Source organism: Barbus barbus, assembly GCF_936440315.1.
Source record: "Barbus barbus genome assembly, chromosome: 6".
NCBI classification, from domain to species: domain Eukaryota; kingdom Metazoa; phylum Chordata; class Actinopteri; order Cypriniformes; family Cyprinidae; genus Barbus; species Barbus barbus.
In genome coordinates, this window is record NC_136734.1 from 25434839 (window position 1) to 25447271 (window position 12433).

Genomic DNA, 12433 nt, shown 5'->3' on the forward strand with positions numbered 1-12433 from the left:
AAGCTATGGCACGGTTTAAGCCCTGTGTGATTACCGTAATCGCAGACTATAGCCACAGGGAAACTATATGGAAATCTTCACTAAAATAATTTTTCATTATCTGTGCTTGGATATAATTAAGCAGAACCGCATACCACAAACTGATCACAGTTAATGTTCATAAAACATCTTAGCTCAACTTTTGACATAAGCAGTGACAGTAACAGATTTTGGCTCTAATGAGCACTAAAGATATTAGTAGATGCCTTACACAGTGCAAAAGAAAGAAAGAAAGAAAGAGATTTGTTGGTGCATGCAGAACAAATGATGCATGGCTTCAAAGCACTGGGTGGAGTGTAATGTGTAATTTTCACCCAAAAATATTTATATCGTTGTGATCTTAACAAGGTTTAGGAAAAACAAAACATACAGTATATTCCTCTTATGTCAAGCATCATTAGCCATTATGATGAGAAGTCTTGATAAGACATGAGGATTTGACAACAGTAAAACACTCATTTGAACTTGTGGTTCCTACTTAAAAGAGCTAAGGATTTTATTAAAATGTCCCTTAAAATGTCAAAAAATCATCAAACACATTCTTGTTTATTATTCTATCAGTATCTTACTGTTAGTGTGGTTCTTACTTTCTAACTAATTAACATTTTAAGACACTCCTGTTTTTAGTCTAGTACCTATCTATATATATATATATAGTGTCTGAAGTCGGCCGGCACTTCTATATTTTAGTCTTTAGCGTACCGGCACTTTTTCATTCATACCAGCACTTCTGACATGTTGTCGGTACTCAGTCAAAGCGTCAGTGTCTGGGTGATTGGAAATGATACTATATAAATCACACTACCAGGAGGGATCACCTCTCATCTCGACAAATCATGTGAATAAATGCAAGCAGAGTCGGTCTCAGGGGTTTTCAATGTGTGGGGTAGGAGAGCATGTCAGGGGAGGCGCACAGAGTAGAATAATAATTAATTATTGATTATTAATTTGAATCAGTACATTATAACAAAAACAATACCTTAAAAATAAAAAGAAGCAGGCTTTTGCAATCACATCATTTTAAACCGGTAAACTCCAGGAAAATCCAAGGATCCAATCATTCAAACAGTAAATACAAAACAGCACAAAGAAAACACGGCTGATTTAATCAGAGATTGCAGAGAGAATAGTGACTTACATCCAGATGTTAGTAAATTATTCTTTTCAGTGTGTATTTGGCTTAAAAGCAAGAGTGTTTTATGGTCAGAGGTTTAGTGATTCTGAATGGATCATACAGTCAGGTCAAGGCAGGAGGTTTAGTGGTCTTTGGCATCACCCTGTGGTCCTGTTTGGTATTGCAGCTTGACTTGTGCTTATTTGTATTGAAAATGTTTATTTAATTATTGATTGATTGTGGCACTATACATACATTGTGAATTATGAAAATTTAAAAGTACCTATTTATTTAATATTTAAAAAAATAATAAATAAGAAGGAAAACATTGCTTGTTTGCAAAGTTTGTCACTTTGTGACTCTGCTCTGACGTGAGCATGAGGCTTTAACCCCCGCCCCCAAAAATTCTCATTTCAAATTATATTAATCCCTCAATTAATTTTCTTAAACAACTAATACAAGAGTTTGAAGCTCAAATGAATACTCCTGCTATTAGGTCTAAAATAATGTTACCTCAGGGATGTTTTCACTGCTACGTGCTCCCTTATTTTCTATAGAGCTCCAATTTGTCAAACTGACACAAATTTTGTATACAGAATTTTATTTTAGTCAGAATAGGCTTCTGTCTTCATTAGACAGATTTCTTTTCCTAAAGCCTAAATCTCTGCTTTAGATGGCACCCGTTACATATTATTATTGTAATAAGGTAAGGTATTCTTAAATCAAGACAGACACTAAATCACCCTGAAACAATTCTTCCAAACAGACTATACCAACAGTTATGGTAGAGAAAGCAAAGATTAGCCTATTATTTGCTAGCACTTAAAAAATAAATGTTTATTAATGCATGATTTTTTAATCACACTCTAAAATGAGATTCTCTTGAGTGTGGTTGCCACACATCTGTAAACACCTTTACAGTTTTCCATAAAATTCAAATGCATTCAGTTAAGCATAGGGTTACTTTCACTGGACTGCATGTGGTTAGTGGTGCTATTTATATTTACTTGGTGTGACAGAGCAAGTGGCATAACAGTGTGAGGCTGGCAGGGCTCTTGATGACTAATTCCCATATCTACTTGTGTGGCACAATCTGCACATAAACCCTTGGTTCAAATCCATGCTTTGAAAAGATGTGTTTGCAGATGGTACGTATTTAGCAGTAGTCTTATGGAGTACATAAAAGTTAACACTGTAAATGATGTTTTCTTTAAGATAAAGTAACAAAGTTGCATAGATAAAGTGTAATTAAAAACAGACAGTGACTATCCCACAGATATGGAAATTTTATATAAATGCCAATTCCTATAAATTACACACCTAATAATTGTTTTTTTTCCTAAGTGGTAAAAAAAAAAAAAAAAAAAATTCAGGGATAAAGGTAAAGTGCATAGTCCTTGGTTGTATTATGCTTGTGTATTAAACTTTCAAAACTGGCATGAATCATGCGAGCATGCGTATAAGCTATTTATTTTAATTAGACAATTCTAATTTGATTAATTATTTACTATACTGCAACAATCTAAATCCTAAACCTTCTGCAAGTGTCTAAAAGAAAAATCAAAGGAGAGAGAAAAAAAATCTTATTTGTCTGCATAAGTGCTTGCAAATGTGGTAACATTTTATTGGAGGCTAAATATAGATAATAATTTCAGTGGTCAAAAACAATTTAACAAATGAAAGACTTGTTAAAGATTGATTCTTAGCTTGGTAATTAAAGGTTAGGAAGACAAAAATAAACAGTAGAGAAACAAGGTTATGATTAGACCTTTGAAAAGCATGATAGGCCTAAGAAGGAAGACAAGTTTGCCCTATATTTAAGACCGAATCCATTACTTCATTCAACTTGGCTTCCTCCTTAGAGTGATAATCACATTCACATGAATATATAAGACACAATGATGACAATAAGACATATGACTGAATATGAGTTTGTAAGAATTGTGTTGAAGACATGAATAACTTTATTAGCGCTGACTAAATGGGTAAATCAGGATAAACCTCAGCCACAACCACAACCACAGCTGAGCTTTACCACCACCACCACCCACTGAAAAGGACAGACTACTGAGTCTAAACTGATGATTTACAAAGTAATACTGGACTTAACTGTATTAAGACCAATTACTTTAAATAGTGTAAATCGCATACATGTGCATTATAAAGTAATTTACAATCGCATATTTCTTTAGAAGATTTACAATATCATTTTAATTCACACTGATTTGTTGCAAGGATACACAATGAATATTCAATCCACAAGCCTATAGGTGTTTTTTTATTTGCTGTATGTTAGACATTTTGTCCACATTTTGAATACAAATTAAATGATAAAGTAACAGTTTTGTATATTGCATGGTGACTGTAAATTACCAAACAGATGTAAATTGTTATTGTAAATTGAAATTTCCTCTCTACTAACACGGCACAGTATGTCTAAGAATCCTAAAGTGTTTTCCTGTTGATTGGTATCATAAACAACCTCCATTAGTTTTTGTTTGTCACATCCAGAAAAGATGTCTACATTATGTTTCAGTGAAATTAGAACGATTAGGTGATGCATGATCACATTCACTGAAAACGGCTTTTGAATTAGCAGGTGTGATGTAAAATTATATTAGTTTTCAATTGTTATGTCCTATTTTTGCCCTTCTGATGTGGTGCTGCCAAACAAGTTTTCCTTTGTATTTTAAGTACAAGATGTGCTGATATCATTGTTCAGCGTATTCATCTCTTTCATAATGGATGCTAAATGCATCAAAGCACACTGGGCTGATGGCTGCAGCTGACTGTACTCAAAATAAAGTGATGGGCTTTCTGGTTCCACTTAAGACAATGTTTAGCCTCTGGTTATTTAGTTGTCGGCTTCAAATTTATTCAGAGACTGAAATTTAAATACAAGATGAGGTAGCTGCCAGAACACAATCCTGGAACACAAATGAGTAACAATATCCCATAGCAATTATATGTAAGATATGTAACTGAAAAAGACAGACAGACACACACACACACACATACACCCACACACCATTTTCCCTTTGTCTACAACACACTGTTTGAGGAAACCAAAACAGATTCCCAAAATATGATGCATCACAGAAAAGAAGATAAACAAATCACACCTGCAACCTCTGAGGATTGAAAAACTGTAACCCTGGAACGACTGCAATCTGAAAGCTATTTTACAACCCATTAACATGAATTGGCAATCAGTTATTTTTTTTTTTTGGTTAAGTCTGCCCTGATGCTGCACTGGCGTCAATCTGAATAAGTAGCAGCTGTATACGACAAGGCAAAAAAAAAAAAAAAACATGCTCCGTAGAGCCCTTGTGTGAGTTTCCTTTCCAAGGATCATGCACTGCTCCAATGTAAATATTACAATCTTTCTCGAGCTGATCATGTGCTAAACAGGAAGTCACAGCTAATCATGTCCTGTCTAACAAAATGCAAACAGACATTCACTGTCTTCACCTTTTAAGCTTAAAATAATGTAATGTAATATAATATAATATAATATAATGTAAGAGTAGAGTAGAATAGAATATACTGCTGTACAAATTACGGAAGCAAAATCATATATACCTCTGATGTCTAATTTAGCTAATAGTGAGTAAAAAGTCTTTTCAGTATTAAATACTTGAGACACATGTCAAATTATCCTCACATTACACTTGAATTGTAATTTATGTCCAAGTAAGCAGGATTTGAGCTGTTTTGCATGGTAAACTCTCAAGTTTCCCTCTTCCTACGCTGGTGCAAACTTTGCAACTGTGTTATTCTAAGAACTCTCATCCATGACACCTGTCAAGAGACCTTTTGCTGTTGTTGGCCTCATCGCTGGAAGCTTCTCCAAGACAAATATTATTGCCCCACCACTTTGCAGGACTCTACCGTATCCCTGTACCTCTTTAGTCAGGGGGGTCAAGACGATTATGACAAGAAGCTGTAAAATGAATGGCATGCTGTATCCAAAAAAATGACCAAAAAGAATGACAAGACACATTTGAACTCACACAACATAAGCTGACCACTGTTATCTACAGCAGCACTCCAACATCATGTTTCCAAGGCAGGATCAAAGTGGATGACATAAGCCATTACACCATTTAGAGAAGCAAGATAAATGTTCAGGGAGTGCTCTTATCAAAGGCCCGGCTGTTTTAAGATTCTGATTAAAGTCCTGCAGTCCTTTTTTCATACTCCCAGTTGAAATAGGTGTACAAACATTACACTGTTTGCATTGGCCTGATAATTTAGTAAGAAGCTCCCTGCAGACTGCCCATGAGACCCAAAAGCAGTTTTTCTGATGCATTATGGGGAGGAGGGTTCAGTGTTTTCTCTGCACTTTCTGAACCTATGTCAAATACTTCAGTGGCAAAACAAAATGCTCAACACTACTGGACAAAATACTGAGCAGTAAGTATGTTGATCCTACACTAGCTATAAATCTGTACATATTTAATCAAATCAGTCTAATATCACTTTCGATCTTGGTGTTTTTCCTCATTGTTTTCAATGAGTGTAAGGGGGGAAAAAATGGGAATCTAGTATCTTATGCACACAGCGGTGTCATCTCTGCTGAATGAGCACCACAAAGTGACGGCGGTCAGAATATGTTTATTTTAGCACGCCTGTCAGTCTCCTGCAAAAGATTACAGGTCTTCCGCTGTCTGAAGAAGATGAACAGATTTGGGTTTGTCAGAGAGCAAAGACATGGAATGCATGGTGATATCAACATTGCCAGATGGCGGCTGGAAGTAGGAAGTTGATAGGTGAAATTTAAGAGGGCAATGATGACATTTTCACTCTAGGGGATATAGGAGCAATGAGAGACTGACGTAACACCATAGGTTTTGTGAATGGCTGATGAACCTCAAAAAAAAAATTACAATAAGTAAATGTAATTAAAGCAATAGTCCACTTAAAATGTAAATTATTTTATCATTTACTCCCCTCAAGTTGTTTTGTGCCATTCTTTCAGCTACTATATCAATTCTAATCACCACTGTGGCTAAGACAACACAATCCCCCACAACATCATCTATGCACATTTACAAAACATTACTCATGGTCTTCTGGTTGCATTACTTATTACTGCAGGTATTCTAGCATATAAGAATATAGAAGCATTTTTATTGTGATTACTTCATGGCCATGTTATAGCTTACTTTTATATGTGATGATCTGGCTGATGCATTTCAATGTATCCAAATTCCATGTTCCACAGCAAGTATTAGGTTAAATGTTTGAATTTAATTCCCTTCAGTTTTCTGGCGGGTGAAACAACTCTTTTTCAAGCCAATATGGCAATCCATCTGTTCCACTGTTATTATATAGTACAACAAAATTAAAATATGGGAAGAATTTGGCATGTCAGGTGTTTTGAAACAGCAAGTGTTACAATAAACCAAATTCATTGGTGCGCACACGTACTATGCCAATAATTCATTGGGAAGCGGTCACACACTGTTCCTAATACCACTTCAGGAAAAATCTCTGCAAAGATGACATTCCTCGAGCTTGTCAAAAAAGGAAAAGATTTAATAACATTAGCATATGGTTAGAGAAGGAGAGAGAGAACGAGAGAAAGAGAGAGAGAACGAAAGGGCTTTGTGGGTGAAATGGTGTGCAGTATTTGCTCAGGTGGAATAATACACATTCAAGCAGGCCGCTATGTATTGATAAAACAAAGAGGATTCCAAAGAATGTGCTTTGTGAGCTTGTGAGCCTTCTCGAGTATAATTGCATTTCCCAGTTGGATGGGCAGCCTTTACCAACAACAGAGGTCCGTGCAAAACCCCAGCCACACGTCTGCAGTCACCGGGATGTGCTTGAACTCTTAAAGTACTCAAGATTAAATAATTGATTGCTACAGGCCAAGTATTCTCATCCAAGTAATTCCACACATCATCTATTACGTGTTTATTGCTTAGACGTCTTCAGCTGCTGAAACAATGTCCAGCTTATGTTGAGCTCATTCTTGATGTGAGCACTCTACAGCACAGGTTATAAAACTCCGGAAAGGAAAAAGAAGGCCTTGATGGAGCAGGTGTACATTCCTCAGAAAGAAGAGCCAAGAACCCTTCAGCGCAAAGAGGTTAAATGGTTCCTTACAAGTAAGAGAGCATGTGTCATGTTGAAAAATAATGTCTGTGGATAGGAGTATCAGGAATAACAACATCACGATGTCGGAAAGTGGACTAGTCAGAATTCCATCGCTGCGGCTGCTAAACAGGTGCAAGGAGAGAACGTGAAAAGGAATGCGTTTGAAATTATGGAAATAACTTTTGATTATGGTATGAGTCTCCCATAATGCTTCTAAACGCTTAAGGAGTCTTCTGATTTATGGCGCAAGTATCAGATCAAGGTGTTATATGTTAGATATCCCAGTTAAACAGCAAGATACCAGAATTCATTTAAACCGGTGAAGCAGAACCAGAGAAATTATGTTTAAGGAATAGTTCACCCAAAAATGATAGTTTACTCACCCTCATGTTGGTCCAAAAGTGTATGACTTTCTTCTGTGGAACACAAAATAAGATATTTTGGGAAAAAAATGCCTCAATACAAGGAAAGTCAATGGGGTCCAATGTTGTTTTGGGAACATTTTTTAAACATCTTGAGTAGATGATGGCAGAATTGCTATATTTGGGTGAACTTTCACTGAATCTGTATAGAAACATGTATTGTTATCCAAGCCAAGACCCTAAACGTGTTTAGCAAAAACTCTTCCACATTGTCATTCTACATTTATTACAACAGTGTGAGTCTACAACCTTGAGTCTTTCTAGAGAATGCACAAAGCAGACGAACAAAACTCAGAGACTTGAGAAATTAGATTAAGTGTATCCCGTTTCATCTCCTCTAAAAATCTTCCAGCACATATTTGAGAAGATGGTCAAGCCCTTGCAGCTGTTCATTAGAGAGGCAGGCTACAGGAAACCATTTAGGATGGGTTCTTCCAGTCATGTTAGCAGGAAAAACATTTGTATTTTGGCAACATACCCAAACTTGATCTCTTCTCTACAGATTAAGCACATGTCCAGATATTAAATCACATTAGCTATTCACCTACCATTTAATGCATTATTAGAGTATAATGGTGTGTAAAAATATTGTGTCAACCCACAAAATGAAGGACCCTTAACAAAATACCAAGCATATCTAAATTCATTTTACAAAGGGACTTCTTTGTCTATTCTATGAATGAGTCCAAACTTAGGTGGGGTCAGATACCCCAACCCTCAACCCTTTGAAAGTCTTTATGCGGCTTTCAAGGGGAGGTCACATGATAGCTCTGCATGACTGTTTTCTAAGGGATCTCCACCTTTGGTCAAGTGCTTTGAAACCAACATGCTATTGTTATTTTACTGGCCATGACAAGGACAAAGGGCCGACTGACCGGGACACACACTCTCACTGTAATGGTATATGGCTGGGAAATTCACTCATTTCTATGCTTCTTAATGTGATCTTTGAACTGCATGGCTGACCACAGTATCTTCTATACATGAACACAACTTATCAATACAGAAATTGCTGGGTCTGTGGACAAAAGACAAGAACTTGCTTTGTATAAGAAAAACGCTAAGATGTTTTGCACTCAGATTTTTAATAATAATCAGTAGGAGAACGTCTATTTAATGAACAGAACTGGGTAATGCAAGCAATGTTTGCTTGAGACAAAGTGAAAGTAAAAACAAAGTGAAAACAAAGTGTTCATGGATAATTAGAAGCTCATTAGCAAGTAAAAATCAACTCATATAAAGCACACTGAAGATATAATGGCTTTTACTTTTTTAGTTTGTGGAGTTAAAGATTCATTTATTTTGTTCTAATGTGCCCTTTCTAGTTCTTTTAAATAGTCCTGTGGAATGACAAATATATGGAAATATAACTATTTTATGTCATCTCTCAAAAAAGGTCATACAATTACATGTTTAAATAATTTAGAATATAGTATGTCACACCATAGGAAGTGTCTAACTACATTTAAAAATAAAAAATAATAATACTGCAATAAATGTAAATTTGTAAATATAAATTTGATACCCTCACAGATCTGGGGACACTAAGGTTTTTATTTCTACATTACATACAGACATATGAAATGTGAGCATTTTGTCATACTCATTACATCTATAACAGTATTTTCAGACCTATCAGTAACCCTGATTGATCATAAACCTAAACAAGTAAAGAATTTCTTCTTTACAACTTACTTGGCAGCTGTGGTTTGACTAGCATGTGCAACATTTCTTCTGCATAAATAAATGCACGAGGGAGAATACCACCAACCACCACCCATTAATTTATTATGTGACTGTTTATTCACATATCACCTCAAAAACATGTTCACACAATGGCAACAATATGACCGAGGTTGCAGATACTGTTCTCAGAACCACCCACGATGCACTTGGATGACTTAATGCCATCATGAAATTCAAACTATAGAGAATGAATAGTACAAAAATCAACTCCACTGGCTGTGAAATTGAAGAGGGCATGAATGCTGACATCATTGTATCACTGGCGTAAGAGCAAAAACAAATAGCAGGAGGGTGGGGCGGGGTTAGGGGTTAGAGCACCTTCAGTTTCAAATGTGTACCACCCAACAATGGAGCCCCTCAGGCATCCAGCACAGGTGTGACCTGGATTTGATAAAAAAAAAAAAAAAACCTTAACTTCTTACCCAGAGTAAATAATGCCGAAGCTGTCCAGGTGCACCTTTTGTTTGTGTGTGACTTTTGGCAGCAGGGCAACTTTCGCAACACCAATGAGGAGGAAAAGTACAATGTATGCTGAGCTGAGTGCTTTATGAGCTCAGCTGATTGAAGAGATAACACTAACCACAGGACTCAAGAACGCAGTGCCTGGATGGTGCTGATAAGAACTTAAATGACAGTAGCATTTGCTTTGCCCCTGTTTTCGACCAAATCTGAGCCCATGATTAAGTTAAAACACAATTGCACCTTTTTTTCAGTGAAATGCCACATCAGCAGATTTAAAACAAGTTGGAACATTCATTGCACACTGTGCTTAAAAAACTGACATATGTGAGTCAAACAGAACTTGAAGTCCTTATAATGGTTTCCTCAAAAAAAATCCATCCATCCACCTATCTATCATCTCTGTTGTATTTTTTTCTCTTAGCTACCACAGCCAAATAGCTCCAAGGTTTTTTTTTTATACTTAGTGAGCAAAACTGCCTGGCTTCCATCTTGGAGGTCTAGAAAACATCAAAAGATAATCTTGGTTATGATTATGAGTTTTCCTCATGTTCAAAATGTGAATTTCAAGCTGTTTTTTTTTTATCATGTTTACCACTTAAGCTTTATAGTTCAGAGTTCAGCCATGCTTGTTTCCAATCACAGTCGTGCATTATTTATACGGCATTATTGATATTATTTATACTGCAACTTAGACACAGAATTTTAAATACAGAAAACAGTCCTGATGTAAACTCTATGAATTTGGATTATGAATACCTCCTAAGTATAAACTAACTGCTCTTATGCACTTGCAAAGGAAAGCCTTTTGAGTAATTGAGGATCTGCCAGCATAACATTGCTTGATACGCCACAGTACTTTTTCACTTATATTTATGAATGCAAGAAAGATTTTTTTTCTGCACTAAAGGAACAACTTGTCCTCTTTATATCTGCCTCAATTATACTGGGTATGACTCTGAATTGGGGCTTTAACCTAGCACTGTTTACAAAGTCAACAATTAGTGGGAAAGTCTGTCAGCAGTCGCTGGCTCAGCTTGCTGTGTGCTCCTCACTTGATCGTAAACTCACACATCCCACTGGGGTTAGTACAAGAGGGTCAGGTAAAACACTTGTTTTCTATCTGGTTGTGACAAGGTGAGTGCAGAAAAACATTTAGTTTCCCGGCTGGCCAGAACAAATATGACTATAGTTTACATTTCACTTTCATTTATTTCTCTGGTCTTAAGTTGCACAGACACAGATTTATTAGAATTCTGCATTGCTTCCACCATGAAGCAGTTATAATAAACTATTTCTTCTGTGTATAGGAGGTAAAAATCCCCAACAAGATCTTTTTATCCCAGACTTATTAAAAGAAACAAGGTTCTTTTGGACAGAAGTCTCATCTATTAAGGATTTCAGAGCACAAGGCCATGACACATAGTGATCAGATGTCTGTCTTGGATATTGTGATAAGGCTCCCAATCAAACTGTTATAACACATATAGACCATGTACAATTATCATTCAGTTGAATCATTTTTTGTTTTAAATTTAAATTTTAGTCCTTCCTGGTCTCATCAATTCAACAGCATGATTTCATTTCAAATTTCAAAAGAACAAAATCTGGATTTCAGTCAAAAACAACTGGACTTTGTTATTCTTTCATTGTACATTAGCAATATAGCTGCTTGAGTGAAGGAGAAAAAAAAACTCAACAATAAACATTTATTGGAAACAAAGTAAATTTTGACCTGCAACAATAAAAACTACCTCGGTAAACTGTTTTTTGTCAGACTTTGTTTCCCTGTGTCTTGTGTTTCCACATGCTCCCTGTGTTTCCTTATGCCCTTATTTGGACTTCCTGTTCCTTTCCTCTTTTAGAGTCTTTATTAGTTCATTTGTCCCCAGCCCTGTGTTTAATTACTCCTCACCTGTTTCTGTTCTTCCTTGTTTGATTTCCTAGTGTTCTTAAGCCCTGTGTCTCCCTGTCTCCCATGTCCGGTATTGTTTGTCTTACCCCCGAGTTCCACGTTCAGTGTGTTGGCGTCAATAAAGAAGGATTGTAGAACGTTCTCCTTGCTCCCCGGGCAGTGTGACAGTTTTAGGGGTTTGGATTAGGATTTGTCCTATTTACAACTATTAAACAAATGTAATGATTGACCAATCAAAATGTTTAAAAATGATTGAACAAAAGCCATAAATCAAAGCTAATGACCAAAACGTTTAAATCAATACATCCAACTAAAGCATCTGGACGTATTGTTCACAAACTGCAAGCCTGTCATGTTGTTCTTTAGCATGATAAATGCAGTACAGCAGTAGACTAGATTTTCTATATAAAAGTTTACTGATTGTCAAGGGTTTCCTGTGGACCAATTAGTTGTGGAAAATCTGAAATAACATCTCTTTGAAGTCATCATACATCTTTACTGAGCAGAGCCTGAAATGCTGTCAGGTCCAAAGGTGCTGATGTAATGCAAAAATTTTCACCAGCATCTCCAGAAGTTTATCTCTTCAAATTTGCTGGATTTCAAACATTAGTAATGAAATTCATGTTTTTTGTT

The 12433-nt window shown here is 36.1% G+C and overlaps 1 protein-coding gene across 1 annotated transcript in view; it reads right to left on the minus strand.

Annotated features, from left to right (window-relative positions):
- LOC306870809 (cilia- and flagella-associated protein 299) overlaps nt 1-12433 on the minus strand; it is a 50492-nt gene that overhangs the window by 16913 nt on the left and 21146 nt on the right. The window lies entirely within an intron of this gene.